General features: G+C 40.2%; 1 long non-coding RNA gene across 1 annotated transcript in view; it reads left to right on the top strand.

The window, feature by feature from the left end:
• LOC134736310 (uncharacterized) overlaps positions 1 to 17,618 on the top strand; it is a 145,962-nt gene that overhangs the window by 115,609 nt on the left and 12,735 nt on the right. Inside the window, exon 2 of the long non-coding RNA XR_010120245.1 lies at positions 17,164 to 17,273. This is a non-coding gene — a long non-coding RNA (uncharacterized lncRNA). The remainder of the gene's footprint in view (positions 1 to 17,163; positions 17,274 to 17,618) is intronic.

The following is a 17,618-nucleotide window of genomic DNA, read 5'->3' as shown; positions in this document are numbered from 1 at the left end:
ATGTGACAGCAGTGCCACTATCGCCTGGCAAGAACAGAGACTGGAAAAGCAATATTAGAGAAAGGCCAGAGGGCAATGTCACAGAAGTGCTTCTGACAGGTGTTGTCCTTGGGGAACAGCAACAGGCCAAAGTGGAAGGAGTAAGTGTTATGGCTTAATGCCACTTGCCCTCCAGCCGAAAAGTCACATCATCACACAAAAGAAGGTTATAGATGAATGAAGTTTAACACAATTGTTCCTCTACCTCAAAAGTGAGCTTAGGCATTTGACTGAAATACTGTATATCGATATCTACATGCTAAAAAATGTAGAATGCCATGACATTTAAATTTATTAGCTGACAACATTGTGTTGTGCCATCTGCCACTCTGTACTAAACTTCCTGTAACTAAAGATGCACAAACCCTAGAGAATAAGCATTAGGTAAAATAGATTCATTTTATATAATTGAACATAATTGTCCATGTAATGTTCTAACGTAATATTACTCAACAGCTGTGCAAATAATAGAAGGGTTACTCACCATAGACCATATGCTGGCAATGAGATATGAAGACAGAACTCTAACCGACCAGTGAACCCACAGCTTCACTGGGATGATGTATGGCTTGCTTCAGAAATTAGTTCAAGTTGAAGGCAGAAACCAAAGTAGAGTGCCAGAGTGCCAAAAGCAAAGGGGCAGTGTTATCTCCTGACTCTCACTGTAGAGAGGGCATCACCCTTGCATTTCGTCAGTCTTAGCTCACATCGCCATCTGCTCTTCCCAAGGGTGGCTTTTTCTACATGGTCTCTCTTCCTCTTCCATAATTTTTCTAATGTTTTCAGTATTCTTCTTTTACAATCACATATTGACTAACCACAGGTGGGCACAGCTTCTCTTGCTTTATGTTCTGTTTGTTAAACAATATGGCAGGTGAGCTCTGGAACCAGAATTCTAAATTTCTAAATAATGGTTATTTGCTGTCTCATTAAACTTTTTCAAGTATCGGCCGGGCACGGTGGCTCACGCTTGTAATCTCAGCACTTTGGGAGGCCGAGGCGGGCGGATCTCAAGGTCAGGAGATCGAGACCACGGTGAAACCCCGTCTCTACTAAAAATACAAAAAATTAGCCGGTCGTGGTGGCGGGCACCTGTAGTCCCAGCTACTCGGGAGGCTGAGGCAGGAGAATGGCATGAACCCCAGAGGCGGAGCTTGCAGTGAGCAGAGATTGCGCCACTGCACTCCAGCCTGGGCGACAGAGCGAGACTCCGTCTCAAAAAAAAAAAAAAAAAACCTTTTCCAAGTATCTTCATGTAAGTCCTAACCTGTCCCCATTATATGGGTAGATTTCATTATTCCAGTTTTAGAGATGAGAAAACTGAGGCTGAATATTTCAGTCGATCAAGTGTTTACTGAGTTTCTAGAAGGTGCCAAGCTAATGCAAGTCACTTGCCTATAGTGGTACAAATACTTAAGACAGAGCTAAGCAGTAGGATGTAATGCTTTTTTCTATCCATTAGTTCTTTTGGCAGTTCACTGCTAAATGACCTTGCTCAAGCTGCTTAATGTGTCTATCACTCATGTTCAGCATTTATGAAAGAAGAACCAAAAATCAACTAATGGGAATGTATCTACACATACCACTTTGATCAGATATAAATATTTTTAACATCTAACCAAAATCAACCTACAATCATCAAGTCCATGTATACTATTTCCACCTTTGATTCTATTAATTCTATTCCACTCTCCTTTCTAAAGCTTATAAACATTTTTTTTCAAACCTGCTTTGCTATAGTGGCCATTTCAAGTCTGTGGAATAAGATGAGATATATTTTGTTCTGATATATTATGCTACGAAGTGTCTTACTTGCAGGCAAACTATTGTAAATTGCCTCAATATTCACCGTATTATACATTTCACATTGTTCTGCCTATACTATTAAAGCTTGGTCTCTTGGAAAATATTATAAGGGAATTTAACTATACATAAATATTAATAGGTGCAATAAAATAAGAACAGCATAAAAGTATTTCAGCACTAAAAGTTAAATGTGTTGGAGCCTAAGGAGAATCCTTTACTCTTCTCGTATTTGCAAATGACTTTAAACTCACATAAGATGATGAAATGGTAAAAATGAAAATAATAAAATGCAAAAAAATTATTACAATATATTTCAAAAAGGAGTTAGTGGCTTAGAAAGACCCAAAATGACAAGGAAAAGTATAACATTCTAGAATTGAAACAAGTCACCACAAGTGCTCAAATACTGTTCTCCACCACAAGGTAATGACATTTTTACTAACATTCAGACAAATATAATTATCTCAAACTATTTTAAGATTGAGAGAAGGTTATGAGAAAGAGTTACCGAAGCCAATATATATCAAACTTGGGGCTGACATTTGGTCTCAAATCCCCAGTGTTTGCAAGAATTTCAGCACAGGTGGTAAGTACAATCACCATATGTTCAAACTGGAGACATCTGCAGAATCAGAACCAAGAGACTGTCAACTTAAATGCATGTTCTTTTGGGGGAGAAAATTAGTTATTTTAAGATATAGTGAGAATATATAATTCAGCTTAATCTCAATTCACTTGACGATCTGAGGATTAACCCAATCTGTCAAGTAGAGTTCTAATCGCTGAGGTTCTTTTCTAAAACCATTCCAAAAAGGATCTGTACAATTTGGATGAGGGATTATGGTTTAAAATATAATTTAATTAAAAAGAGAGGTTTAGTAATCCTTTAATCTCTCTGATCTTCAGTTTCCTTTTTAATGAATTGAGAAAGTGGAAGTTGGGTTATATCTCTATAACAAGTCTACAGTTATCTAAAAACCATGAGAAGCCAGACAGAACATAATCCTTCTGGGCAGTTTTCACATCCAATTTTAAATGAACACATTGGTTTCCAAGGCAAAATCTCAGCCCCCTTGCCCAGTTTGTTACAGGAAACTCTCTGCTACAAGAGCAAGCAGCAAAGCCTGTCAAATTAACTTTCAGAAATGTCCAGTTTTTATTATCACCTCCTGAAATCCACCCTTTATACCTGCCAGAACAATCCTGGTGGTAACATACTATTGGAGGTGGCTGCCCACTCATGACCCTCTTTGTCTTCATTTTCCTCTTCCCTAGTCACAGTTGATCCAAGTTGGGTTAAAGAGATTCTGTTTTCCTGGAATCTGGAATTAGAATTAATAGTTCCAAGGCATTCTCTGTTGGTTGTTTGATATAAAATCTACAGGTTGGATAGCTACACAAGTGTCCATCTTCTGCTATATGCACAAAGAAGCAAAAACAAACAAACAAATAAATAAATAAATACAAAAACCAAGTCAATCTCCAGAAAGAGAACATGCAGCAGATACCGAGAGAGAGGGTGACAAAGAGAGAGAGAACAAACCAACACCTTGGTTCCTGATGACTTGCCAGTTGCTGATTACAGGAACTTGTTGGGACCCCATGTCCAATAAGATACCTCTATATCCTTATAATATATTCCCTTGGCTAACCAACAGAAACTTCAAGCCCACCACTAGAAATGCAGAGGCAACAGCCTCTTGGTTAAAAAAATATTTGATTTTTTTTAATTAAAAAATCTTATTAAAAAATCTTAGATTTTTTTCAACAGCCCCCATAATTGTGAAATATCTAATCCTTATAATAAATGTTTATTCTTTATAACTTATAGTTATTCTGCTTCCCTGAGAAACAACAATTGATATATGAAAGATCTGCAATTAAGGCCACCTGTTTCCTGTACTTTCTAGCCATATGACCTCAGAGAAGTCACTTCTCTAAGCTTCAGTTTCATCATCTACAAAATAGGAATAATCACTCCCATCTTACAGAGGTCTTTGAAGGATAGATATACCGAGGGATGCGTTGAAAGAGAACACATATGTAAAATGCTTAATTTGTAACATTGTAAATACCTTTATCACCATCTCTATCCCTACTATTCAACTAAGCCTGTATTATAGATCTATTATTATGTTACAAGTTGCACTTATTAATGAGAAGTTTTAACTGCTGGTCTATTCTTCTAAAAGATATATTAGAAAACAGAACTTATGTACTTTATCTTAAATCAGAGTCGGCTATATACTGGCAAGAAGTGATACAACATCCCAACATAGCATATTTTTAATGCTTGAATAGTCCTCTTTTTAGAGAGTTAATATCTTGATGGTAATTCTGCTATGCTGTGACTTCCAACATATGCTTTATTTTTTTTGCTAGTTCTTCCTTAATTTTTCACTTATCAGTACTGCACTGTGACATCTGAACCCAAGGAAGCCAATGCAATAATAACAAAAAGTGCTGCTATGACACTCTTGAGTCTAAAGCAACCTCAGCAAGTGCAGCATTTGGAGAGTTCAGCCAAAGGGCAACGCACCACCCAGGAAAGGTGCTAATCGGTGGTTAAGACTCCGATGTCTCTACCAGCTGGAGCAGTGGTCTTAGACATTGCTTCCGAGGGAGTCGATAACATGGGATGTGTTAGCTTTTGTGTAGTGAAGCAGCTTTTGTAGAGCCCCCTTTTTAAGGACGTATAACTCTGGCATGGCTGCAACTCCACAGACAATGTCCTCTCTTTTTAAGCTCATGAATTTCACTTTCCTAACCTGACAAAATGGTCTGTGTTAGATGACACATGGATGTGGGATTATTACACAGGAACCATCGGAGAGAAAAAGCTGTCTGCTCTTGTTAGATTTGATGGCTAGGCAACACATACACTACTGATCTATAAAAGCTATGGGAAAAAGAAAGCTTTAAATTGGGTTAGGGGACTTGAGGCATAATCTGAGATGCCAGTTGCTTCAAAAATGAAATTGTGCCAATGTCCCCTCCAAGAAAAGAAGGAGGCTAGGTGCCTAAAATGTGGAGACACCCCGTGGCATCATATCTAAAGGCCATGCAGTAAACAGAAATCCAGTGTGAAGAGGAAAGTTCAGAACAGAGTGAAGAAGACAAAGAGTGAAGCCTGCACTCCCCTGAGAGGAAGGGGGCCTTTTAGAGCATGACAATGCCCCCACCCATGACAAAGCCATCAAGCCACTTCAGACACATTCCAGATAGAGGAACACAGTGTGCTGCTGCTGTGAAGACAAGAGGAAAGAAATTGAGAATCTTTTGTATCCCATTTAACAAACATTTACTGGGAACCTATTAAGTGTCGAGCACTAAATTCAGTCTTGTTGGAAGCAATATGACTAAGACTTCCATATAGAAATGTGTCTCCAAGGGATCTAAAGTAAAGGTCAAAGTTTTCCCAAAGAAGGAACTTGAAATCTGTCTTGGCAAGAAGTAAGTTATGATTCTAGAGAGTTGGGCCATGTAATATAAAAGGGCCAATTGATTTGAAAGCAAAAAGGGAACGTTTTATACATACGTCATTTCTATCGTAAGAACTTAGTCTGGCCTTCTGAGATTGCTGACTTTAAGTAGACCACGTCCCTATGGATCACTAATGCTGATTGATACTCTGGTTGTGAGTTTGTGTCTCTGCAACTCACGTCAGCCAGGTTACATCACTGATTAAGCTCTCTCTGGGTCTCAATCACGTGGGGCCCCCATGAGCAGTCAGCTCTGTCTGCCTTTCCCTCAACTTTCCTCCACTGAGACATGGATCCAGGGTTGATCTGTGTCACCTTAAGCCGACTAGAACTGTTTCAGAACACCCTCAGAAAACACTTTTGTATTGCAAGTGCAGATCAAGTGGGAGCAGAGCAGAGCAGCATGGTTAGGAGCTAAAGCATTCCTCTGCAATCCTTTCCCGCCTCCGGGGTGCAGTCTTGAAGGGGATCTGATCCCCTGCAAGGCTTTTCTGCTAAATGTCAACTTAATAAATAAAGTTTACATTTTCATAGTTAAAATATGATCACTGTCAAAACGGTTTTTTAAAAAACAATTGCCTTTCCATCCTAAAGCAATTGTTATCATTAAGTTTATGTACTTTGCTCCACTATGTTACTACATGAAGTTGCATGTGTTTTAACATAGTTGTTATCGTTTTTCATGCATATTTGTATAATCTGGCTTTATTTCACTTGATATTAGATCAGTAGTAATTGATCGTGTATTCCATAATCTTAATTTGTACCTTCTTTTCAAATGCTGCATAACAGTCCATCATTTTTCTCCATTTAAAGAACCCCAGTTATCACTAGAAAGAGGATTTATGAGAATATCTTTCTGAATTGATTTGTTTCCTACTATATGTGTCTAGTGTTCTACTGTTAAGTGTTATTTTAGTGTTCTTTGGCAGGATCAGCTCTCTCCCCCCAACTCAACCTCATCCCTTCTTCTTTTTCTTTCTTTTAACAATTCACATTATTCTATGGAGAAAGTGACCACCATTGTGAGCATCTGGGACAGCTCAGCTGAAACTTAGACTCAAAACTGTGGAGACTTGTGACTGAAACACGAAAACTGTTCAACCTTTCATGACGTTGGGAAAATAAACATAGATAACTCTAATATGAAATGTTTGCTTTAGTCCTGGTGTCACAGTGAGCTGACAGATGACATTTTCACTCAAGTGCAGCACTCTACAGTTGGCAGCATACTTTATGGGGACCCAGAAATAAGCCTCTCCATGAGGCTTATCATTATTACTTTAAGAAAGAATTAATCTTTCTCCCCTGAGTGTTTTAACTCAACTTTTGTTGTAGCTGTCAAACTTTATTCTACTTGGTTTTACCATTAATTGTTTTGTTTATAGATGTTTCCACATAGATAATAATAACTTTGAGTGGAGTCATTCATTTATCATAAAAATATGGGCCACCACATACGTAGCAGGACATGGAGCCTGAGTACAGGGTCGGCAACCAATAAACTTGAAAATGCATTGCCAGTAAGCAAATGTTCACTGGTTGCTAACTGTGTACCAGGCACTGGGTTAAGTACTAGAATTAATTCACATTTTTTTCCTCAGAAAAATATAGAATTGATTCCTGTCAAATGTAAACTTACAGAGTCAAGCTTTAAAATCTGGCAGATTTGGTCAAACATATCTACTTTGTGCAATAAGAAAACACCTACTTTAATCCTTTCTCTAACTCTGTGTCCATGCCTAATAGAGCCAATAAATTAAGCCCTGTTGGTGAGGTAAAATATCTTGAGCAAAATGTAGACTGGGAAAGCACTATTAAACAGCAAGCCATAAAATAACTGTAAACCTGCTTATGAACTACCTTGAAAGTAATTTCAGGTGAGTGGAGAAGGAACCGATTACCAGCAACAATAGCTGCCAGGATCTTTTACACCAGTTCCTTATAAATGGGAGTCACCTTAGCAATCTTCACCAGCCTCCTACTGAGAAGAAAAGTAACCTGTACGTAAAGATTTATAATGTCTACTTAAAGGTGACCTGGGATGGAGTTTGCCACTTGTCTAGATCCATATAATCACTATAACAGTGAATTCTACCAGCTTATCTAAAATTGCCTGGCAGCCTGTATCCAGTAAATGGTCTTTCAATTCTCAAGGCTCACTCTAGTCAAAATCACATTGGCCCCTGCCCTTGACTAACAAGAAGGCTTAGAGGGTTTCTAAGACATAGCCCCCAGGCCCTATGGATTTAGTTAGTCATTTAAGAGTTTAGATAAACGTATCTCGATTATATATAAGCCAGTGCAGTGGACCTGATGTCCAATAACTAGATATGATGTTCCTCAGGATGGCAGTAAGACTCACCACAAGGCCACCATTTAAGTGACTTCTCTATAGGTGTATGGGTTTTGGCCAAAGTGAGTATCAATGGCTCCTTCTCAGTCTCCTTAAATATAGCCGGGGATAAGGGCAATGTTCTCTGGGGTCATCCATAGCCATCATTTCTAAGATTTCTCTAGGTAGAAAAATCTCCTCCCACATTCAGATGGTTTACAAACTAGTTGTTTACAGTTAATCCTTCTGTTTCCTCAGGATTCAACAAGATATACTATTCAATTAGACATACAAATGACTGAGTTTTCTTTTTGTTTATAATCATGGTGGAAAAATAAAAATACCTGTTTTGAAATTTATCTAAGATAAATACAATATGATCATGCTGAAATATAAAGTAAAATATTGGGAGTTTATCACCTATTCAACCTTCTGTGTTAAAGCAGACACAGGGCCGTTTTCTAAGAAAGATACTGGTACTGATGTAGGTACTTGAGGCTCAGGCTCACGTTTTTTTTTTGTTTTTTTGTTTTGTTTTGTTTTGTTTTTTTAGACAGAGTCTCACTCTGTTGCCCAGGCTAGAGTACAGTGGTAGGATCTCGGCTCACTGCAACTTCCACCTCCCAGGTTCAAGCAATTCTTCGGCCTCAGCCTCCTGAGTAGCCGGGATTACAGGCACATGCCAACGCGCCCAGCTAATTTTTGTATTTTTAATAGAGACGGGGTTTCATCATGTTAGTCAGGCTGGTCTCGAACTCCCGACTTCATGATCCGCCTGCTCTGAGGCTCACTTCTAACCCTCTAGGACATGAGCACACAATCAGGTGCATTTCTTAGAGTTTCAGCTGCCCCCTTCCCCAGGATCTTGATGTTGTCTTGATTGTCAAAGTACATGGATCGTGGCCAGGCACAGTGGCACATACCTGTAATTTCAGTGCTGTAGGAAGATGAAGCAAGAGTATAGCTTGAGCTCAGGAGTTCTATGCTGAACGCTATGATCACTCCCACTGAACTCCAGGCTGGGCAGCAGAGCAAGACTCTGTCTCAAAAAAAAAAAAAAAAAAGCACGTGGATATCTGACCTGCACAGTAATCACCTTGTCACCCTGTCAAGGTGCTTGGCTGCACTGATGACCTTAAACTCTCTGCTCTTCAACGCTTCCCAAAAGCACAGTTGCCCAAAATCATGTTTGTGAGAGATCCTAAAGCACATTCATGAATGCATTGCTCCAAGTATTCTAAAATTTGCCCTAAAGTTAGTAGTTCTCATACTAAAATGCACCTCAGAGTTGTGTCCAATATAAGTAAATAAAAATTGGAAAGGGAAAATTGAGACTGCCACTACTAATTACGGGCATCGGGTGACTTAAACCTCCAGGGATAACTCCAGGCTACTACAGAATGACACAACCCCAATTGACGGGAATGGCCCTAGACAGGTGAGCAGTAAACACACAAACACATAAACTTCAAAATGCTCTCCCACACCATAACTGGATTTTACAATAACATAAAATTTCGTATGGCAACATACCAAAAGTGTGTTTATCTAACTTTTCTGTCTCATAGTTTATATCTGTAAATCAGAGATGATAAAACTGGTTTCTGTTGAGAATTTAAATATTGAGCAACAAATACAACACTTCTTGCCTATTATGTCTAAGCCTGCCCTGACCACTGATCTCTAGACTAGATTACTATTTGTAATTAAAGCATACTATTATTTTCCTTATCACAATTTGCAGTTAGATATTAATTAGCTTATATGTGTTTATTATAATATCTACCATTCTCATTAGATTTTGAGCTCTGTAAGGGCATGTACCATGGGTATTTGGTTAAAATTATAGACCTAGTGCCTATAATATCCTCAATGATCAAATAACTGGATAAAGAATGAATGAATGAGTTAGGGTTTTAACATTTTACACGAGCATTAAGTAATGGTAACTCATTTTATTATTTTAGATTACAAAACTGTGGCCATTTGGCATACCATCTGGGAAAATTTCATTGGTTCGGTTACTTGCTAAAATGTTAGGCATATCTTTTCAAACATGATGATCAAACTCACCTGCATAATACAGATGTATTTCGGAGTTCTAATGGCTGTTCTGGATTATTGTATTATTTTGCATTAAGATCATTTGTATATATTTTAAAATCTTATGTTTACAAGACCAAGTTCAGTGATAAAATCAGATAAATGCATGCATTAGCTCATTAATCCTCATAAAATATCTCTGTCCAGAAACCACAATTATATCCCAATTTACAGAATAGTAAAACTGGGACTCAGAAAAAGAAGTAACCCGCCCGATGTTACACAACAAGTTAGTGGTGGCATCAAGTCTGCAAAGCAAAGAGCTGACTCCATCACTTTCATTCTTACCTGCTACTCTCTACTGCCTCCCAACTTTACTGAAACAAACTGCTGAACATACAAATTACCTATGAAATATTACCAAGGTTCTATATAGCACTAAAGATTTTTTTTTAGCTTGGAAATGAGTATTTTGTATATACTCAACATCGTTATTTTGGCTAGATTATATCATGAAATCCTAACTTTTGAATGCTCTCCCTGAATTTTTCCCTCTCTTTCAAATTTATAACTGCTCTAATTCATTACTTCAGAGATGATAAGCAGTGTAAGTTTTTCAAAGACTAAGCCCTTGGGGGCGTTGGCAGATATAATCCCAAATCCCCAGTTAAATTTGAATTTCAAATGACAAATCATTTTTTAAGTGTAAGTATGTCCCATGCAATATTTGGATCATATTTCTAATAAAAAATATTTGTCATTTATCTGAAATTCAAATTTAACTGGGCATCTTTTATTTTTACTTGCTAAACCTGACAACCCTATTCTTGGGAAAACTTAGTTTATGGAAGAACTAAAAGGAAAAAAGGAGATTAGCACAGCAGAATATCTTAGAAAAACCAGGAGGGAAAGTTCTAGGCAGTTGAATCAAAAGCACCCTGGTAAGAACTTTCAGTGTTTAAATGTAGCAAGGATAATTGTAAAACTAAGATATAACTGAGAAGCCCAATTTCAAAGGCTGGGCCAAAATGAAAGCATTGTGGACAAAGAGAAAAGCTAGAAAAGCTATTAAATAGGGAAAATTTGAATATCTACTGGACTTTACTGAGGAAAAGTAATGCTAAATTCCAACTTACGAGGACTGAAATAGCTTATGAACCCTCTTCTTCAGGCATGACTATCCCAAAAGATGAAGCAGATAGAGGGGATTATGAGACCAAATTCTGAGCAAAAGATTTCAAATGCTGATTGTATGTCCTGTGCCTCGCCCTGAACAAAAAACCAGGGAAACTGAGATGAAGATCACACTACTGCTGCTTTTCAGGCACTTGGAGTCTGGCAGGCCAAAGTAAAAGGTAAACAAGCAATTTCAACACTAGAGTTTCCCATACACAGTGAAAATCCTCACAGGATTAACTGTCTAGAAAGTGACAAGAAAACTACACAAAGGAAATTGCTTCCGAGAGAGAGGTCTTAAAGAACAAGCCGGCGTTTGCCAAGGGGACAGTGTTGAGAAGGGCAGTCCCTTTGGGGTGTGTTTGATATTTCTGGAACACACAACAGAGAAAGAGAAGTGGGCTGAAACCAGATCATAAGAGACCTAAGATGCACAAAGGCTGCTGAAACTTTACTGTACCCACAAATAATCCAGGGATCTCATTAAAATGCAGGTTCTATTCAATACCTTGCAGGTACAGCCTCTGAGATTCTGCACATCTAATAAGTTGCCTCTAACAGGTGATGCAAATGCTTCTGGTCTGAAAATCAACTTGGAGTAGTATTAACTTAAAAATCACAAGACCTTCAAATTTGGAAAAGGAGACTTTATTTCTTATAAAGGGTTAGGGCCTGCAAGGTGGCCACCCCACAGGCTAGTAAGCATGTCTTCAGCAAAGATGGGAGACAGGCACTTGGAGGGGGAAAGGTGTATGACAGGAATTTAAGTGGAACATTTTGGTCAAGGACACATGTTCAGCAGGTTAAAAGAGGAGCTATGAATATTAATGAAGGTGGTCCTGGAACACGCATATTGAGCAAACATACATGTAACATATGACCCATATTCATCTTGGGGCGGAGAGTTAACATGTAAATATACACAATTAGGCCCTATACTTCAAAAGGTAAAACAGGGACACAAAGGCATTTGAGTGTGCAGCCTCTGTAAAGTGGCCAGAACCGGTCCATGGTCAGTGGTCTCATTCTGAGGAGGAAGTTTCTGAAATCAGTCTCTCGTCCAATCAAAGCTATAGTTATAGCTGGTAGAACAGGGCCTGGGAGTCGGTTCAGTGTCTGGTGAAGCGACAAATTGTTTTAATATTGTTTATCTGGAGGCCAGTGACTGTTTAGCTGCTAGAGAAAAAGAAAAACCTTGTGGCAGTTAGAACATAGTTTCTTCTTCAAGTGTAGGGGGAGTGTGACCTAACCCTTGCCTGGCATAGCCATAGCTCCCGTTTACAATTTGGCATTTGATTGACACAGAGTCTGTTTTGTTAATCTTATAATCACTTTAATGCTGATCAGCTGTGTCTAAACTCCAACAGGGAAGGGGTATAAACAGGCATGTCTCACCTCCTTTCCCATCATGGTTGGTAACAGTTTTTAAGGGTTTATTGGGTCATCTTGGCCAAGAGGTGTTCATTTAGTCAGTAGGGGCTTAGGATTTTATTTTTTAGTTTACAGTAGGAAGGCTGTATGCCACATTTTGGATCTTGAACCTTTCCAGCCAGCAATGGGGAGCCATCCTGTGGCTTTTCTAGCCTGAGAGGAACTAGAATTCGAAAAGAGCTAGACGCAGGCAGAAGACTATTTCTGTGATCCAGTAGAGAAAAGGCCGCTTCCTAAACTAAAGACACTGCTGATAGAAGAGAATGAATTTAGTAACACTGAAAAGCTGAAGTTAACATGACTTGGTGTTCAGTGGAGACACAGAAAAAGGAGACATGGCAGGAGATGATAGTCTGTGAGGAAACTAAGCTTTTTTTGGCAAAATTATAGGATATGATTTGAGGGATATAACACTTACCTAGCATTTAGGATGTCCTACTGAGAGGTGACAGCGTGCTGGCAGTCCTCACAGCCCTCGCTCACTCTCGGCGCCTCCTCTGCCTAGGCTCACACTTTGGTGGCACTTGAGGAGCCCTTCAGCCCACTGCTGCACTGTGGGAGCCCCTTTCTGGCCTGGCCAAGGCGGGAGCCGGCTCCCTCAGCTTGCAGGGAGGTGTGGAGGGAGAGGCGCCAGCAGGAATGGGGCTGCGCGCGGCGCTTGCCGGCCAGCTGGAGTTCCCGGTGGGCGGGGGCTTGGCGGGCCCCTCACTCAGAGCAGCCGGCCGGCCCTGCCGGCCCCAGGCAGTGAGGGGCTTAGCACCCAGGCCAGCTGCTGTAGAGGGTGTACTGGGTCCCCCAGCAGTGCCAGCCCACCGGCGCTGCGCTGCGCTGGATTTCTCACCGGACCTTAGCTGCCTTCCCACAGGGCAGGGCTCGGGACCTGCAGCCCACCATGCCTGAGCCTCCCACCCCCTCCATGGGCTCCTGTGCGGCCCCAGCCTCCCCGACGAGCGCCGCCTCCTGCTCCAGGGCAGCCAGTCCCATCAACCACCCAAGGGCTGAGGAGTGCGAGCGCACTGCATGGGAGTCACAAGCAGCTCCACCTGCAGCCCCCGTGCGGGATCCACTGGGTGAAGCCAGCTGGACTCCTGAGTCTGGTGGAGATGTGGAGAGCCTTTATGTCTAGCTCAGGGATTGTAAATACACCAATCAGCACCCTGTGTCTAGCTCAGGGTTTGTGAATGCACCAATCGACACTCTGTATCTGGCTGCTCTGGTGGGGCCTTGGAGAACCTTTGTGTCCATACTCTGTATCTAACTAATCTGATGGGGACGTGGAGAACTTTTATGTCTAGCTCAGGTATGGTAAATGCACCAATCAGTGCCCTGTCAGAACAGACCACTCGGCTCTACCAATCAGCAGGACATGGGTGGGGCCCGATAAGAGAATAAAAGCAGGCTGCCGGAGCCAGCAGTGGCAACCCGCTCGGGTCCTCTTCCACACTGTGGAGGCTTTGTTCTTTCACTCTGCAATAAATCTTGCTACTGCTCACTCTTTGGGTCCACACTGCTTTTACCAGCTGTAACGCTCACCGCGAAGGTCTGCAGCTTCACTCCTGAGCCAGCAAGACCACGAACCCACCAGAAGGAAGGAACTCGGAACACATGTGAACATCAGAAGGAACAAACTCCGGACACGCCGCCTTTAAGAACTATAACACTCACCGCGAGGGTCCACGGCTTCGTTCTTGAATTCAGTGAGACCAAGAACCCACCAATTCCAGACACACTACTGTGATTAATGTTGACACCCTTTTTACCACAAGGTATTACTTTTTTAAAATGACAACTTGAGTTTTAAATGTATTGTAGATTCAGTCACATTACTTTAAGGTTGCTCCTGATATATGTCCTGTCTTTCCAAATAGTGTAAATTTTCCTCAGGCAGGAATTGGCTTCCTTGTGTCCCTGGCACTGAGCACAAGGCTTCCTCTTTGATTGCAGTTTTATTATACACAAACATCGCATTCCTGATCAAACACTTGGCTTCATAAATACAAAAGCATGGGAAAATCCCAAAGCATCAGTCCCAACAGTTTCATCATCTATTTTCCCGCTTCTCATTTTAAAAATCTGAAATAATGTAAGATTTCAATGCCAATACTACAACTGAGAGCTCATTTCTCAAGTTCCGGAATAACATCCTGAGTTACAGATCCTGGTGGTCCTTCTTAATGACTGATTAGAGTTCTCGTCTTTACCTCCTACTGATGATTACTTGTTTTGATAAGATGCTGAGTGTGTTGACTTAGCACCTGTGTTAATTGCTTTATCCTGTTAGAATCTGATTTTCACTGTGTTGAAAAATCAGCTTAAGCCAGTGGTTCTCATCCCTGGCTACACATTAATATCACCTAGGATTCTTTGTAAAAGAACAATGCCCAGGCTCCACCACCAGGGATTCTAATGTAATTGGACCAAGGTGAATCCCAGGTATCAGTATGGTTTGAAAGCTCTGCAGTTGATTCTCATGTACAGCCAAGTTTGAGAACCACTGACTGAAACAAACCTAAATGGGTATTTCATTTTTCTGAATTCAGCATCCAAAGCTGCTGCTATCACACCAGTCGACCTAAGAAAAAGTGAATGAAAACTTTGATCATCTCATGTAAGTCTATCTAAAGAAATCTGACCTATCAAGAAAACCAGTAAGAATGAGGAAGGAATCCAAACCATCAAACAAGTTGGTATGAAGTCTGTACATAAATGAGATAGAGAGCTAGATGTGATGATTTTTAGAAACAAAAAAAACAGCTCTATTATTTTACTGGCTACATGACATTGGAGAAGTTATTCTCACATCTCAGTTTCCTCATCTGCCAAGTATGCATAAGTCTTCCTCATGAAGTTGTTAAATAGATTTAATGATGGTCCTGTATTAATATACTTAGGAAATAGTTTGCTCACATTTCAACTTCTTTTGAAATTCTTACATCACTCAAGGCATGCTGTATTTCTCTTTTGCCACATTCTCAGCATTTGAAGGATTATTTTAACTAGGTAATCTAAGAGGATTTGCAGCTTAATTTCATTTTTCTAGTGAGTGCTTATCAAATGTATAGCACGATATAAATGAGTACATTGTTCTGTACCTTTGTGGATATCTTAATCTCATGTGCATATTTCAAAATACTTTTATTTTCAAGGTAAGTCAACAAAGAAGTGCTAACCAAGAAAAAATAATCTGGCACACCCAACACTAGTGCCCAGTGTTATGGGTCACTGAACACTAATATTCATTGGGCAGGTTGATCACTTGGCAAAGTGGCCTATCTCTGAAGAAGCCAGCACCTGGCTAGAGACCCACCCACCACAATAAGCCAGGGGCGAAGTGTTTGAGCCACAGAGGCTGACCATATGAGAGCAGCTGGGTAGGTATAATCCCATGCCCAATGGTAATAATCAGGTCTATGTTCTCAAGAGGCCCAGCAGCCTTCTGACCAGGTGAAATAATACAACAATTCCTCATCCATGCCAACCACACCAAGTTGTGAAATAGCATGGCTTTGTGTTTCTATATAAAATCATTAGATCCTACCCTTCTAAAATTCTGTTCTGTTCAATCCTCTTACAAAAATATGAAGTATGCCTGATTTTCATACCACAACCTCAGATGTTCAAAACTAGAGCTTTTTCTTTATAACTGAAGTTGATTTCTATCTCAAGCCCTTCATATTTCCTGATAGACAATTGATCTGGTCACTTCCAAGTAAACCCAACCACTTCAGTAATTTCTTATTTCAGCATTACACTGAATCAGATTGCAAACTTTCCCCTTTCTCCCTTCTCTCTGCAGTAAATTCTAACTCAAGTGCTTACACAGTGATGTAATATATACGAGAAAGTGTCTCTGTGGTTGTCCAGAGTTGACAACTCCTGATATATGCAATCATAACATCTTATACTTAGTGTTGCCACCCCCAAATGGGCTTCCACTGAAAGTGGCCATATCCCAGAACTCATCTGGGTCTCAGATTGAATGGCTCACGCCACCACTCATGGTTGCATCCCCTTGTCATGACCTTGAGAACACTTTGGAAATCCAGATTTCTCCATCTGTTGAAAAGTGCACTTTTATTAGGGACATGTGGTAGTTGCTACCCTTCGTCTTGGGGCAATAGAACAATTAGGATCTGTGAACAAGCCCTCTCTATCTTTGACACCCATGCAGTCATTCCAGCTCTACTACCCCATGCTGAGTGGCCTGAGATCTTTGTGTGTCTCTCCCTTCCAGCCACCCAGATGGGAAACAGAACACAGACAGGGGAAGTTATGCTACAGTAATAAACAACATCCAAAAGATCAACAAAATTTTATTCCTCACTCATATAAAATCCATTACAATTCCAGAAAACTCTCCATGACCTCTGTCTTGATGTCAGAAGAAGAAGCAGGCTGGAATGTCTAGCTCCAGTAATTAGATGCTTGAACATAGAAATGACCCAAGTCACTTTCATTCACAATTCAGTGGCCAAAGCAATTCACAAGTTCATACCTATCTTCAAGGAGAAGTATGATGTCTCATATGCCCAGAGGAAGAGCAAGGCTTGAATGTTAGTGTGCTATATCAATATCTTCTACAGCACTGTTTCCTCTATACTTACACTTATCTGAGGGTCTGACAGTCTCTTCGCCTATCACTTGGCTCATTACTTATTGACCCAAAAAGGGGCTCATCCCTAAAACCAGTGTCTATTTCTCTTTATTAGTTGCCAAATTTTTTCCCTCTCTTCAGGTGGGAGCATCTTTAGTGAGGGAAGAACAGAGAAGAGAGATTACGGAAAAATTAATAGAAACTTTTAATTTTAAAGGTCAGGAATTTGACATTCATTTCTCTGTCCTCTTGTCAAGCTCCACTGTGCTATGTACTCCATCCCAAATCTCCCGATGTGGAATGTCATCCTCACATGTCTTCTGACATAATGGGCCAGGGTTATGCAATGAAAAGTCAGTAGAAGTAGGTGAGTATCAATACTTTACACTTTTTCCACCATCAATAATGTATTTCTCTTGTGTATACCACATGAGTGGGTCAGCTGGGACTGGATAATCAAATATGCGTAACTTATCAATAGACAGACTGGAAAACATATCTGGAAAATGTGTACTTAAGTGTTGTGGTAATTGGTGAAGAGGCCAGCGATGACGCAACCATTTTTCTGGCATTTGCTGAAAATGAAAGGAAGGGAAATGGAAGTAAAAAAGATATTCAATTTTAGGCTAAGCTCAGTATAAAACTTTAAAAAGTGGTGCCTTCTGAATAGCATAGCACTTATATGAGCACCTGTCTCAGCAAATCACAATGC

This window comes from Symphalangus syndactylus, chromosome 3, assembly GCF_028878055.3.
Source record: "Symphalangus syndactylus isolate Jambi chromosome 3, NHGRI_mSymSyn1-v2.1_pri, whole genome shotgun sequence".
NCBI lineage: Eukaryota > Metazoa > Chordata > Mammalia > Primates > Hylobatidae > Symphalangus > Symphalangus syndactylus.
This window is presented reverse-complemented; position numbering and strand designations above follow the sequence as displayed.